The sequence below is a fragment of the Pteropus alecto genome, unplaced genomic scaffold, assembly GCF_000325575.1.
Source record: "Pteropus alecto unplaced genomic scaffold, ASM32557v1 scaffold28, whole genome shotgun sequence".
NCBI classification, from domain to species: domain Eukaryota; kingdom Metazoa; phylum Chordata; class Mammalia; order Chiroptera; family Pteropodidae; genus Pteropus; species Pteropus alecto.
This window is the reverse complement of record NW_006441063.1, coordinates 566,361-566,874: the sequence shown is the minus strand read 5'-3', so window position 1 is coordinate 566,874 and position 514 is coordinate 566,361.

Genomic DNA, 514 nt, shown 5'->3' with positions numbered 1-514 from the left:
ATGATGCAGGACAGGGCAAATCCTTCCAAGTGGGGGTCAAATGTTGCACCAAGAGAGCTGGTGAGGGTTCTTGACTATGCGGAGGAAACAATTCAAGCACACACCAGGGTTAGAAACAAAAGGAAAGTTTATTAGAAAAGGAATAATGTTCCACAGACAGAGTGGTCTCCTCTCAAAGACAGAGAATGAGAGAGCTAAGAGAGACTGAAAGGGTCAGAGAGACAGAAAGAAAAGACCCCTGAGTGAGGAATTCAGTTTATATATCATTCTTGATTTCTATGAATTACAGTTTAAAGATTTTGTTTACTTATTTTCCTTTTATGGTATGGATATACAGAGTGAAAGCATGGGTATGTGGCTGTGAATGGTATGGTAGCAATCTCGGCCTTTGTTCCATAGGTCCCCCATGTTTTTGGCTATAGGAAATGAGTAGTTGGGTTTATTTTCTGTAGGGTATAACTTAAAGACTCTGTTTTTCCTTCACAGTATGGGTAAATGTTTTATTAGTAATCCA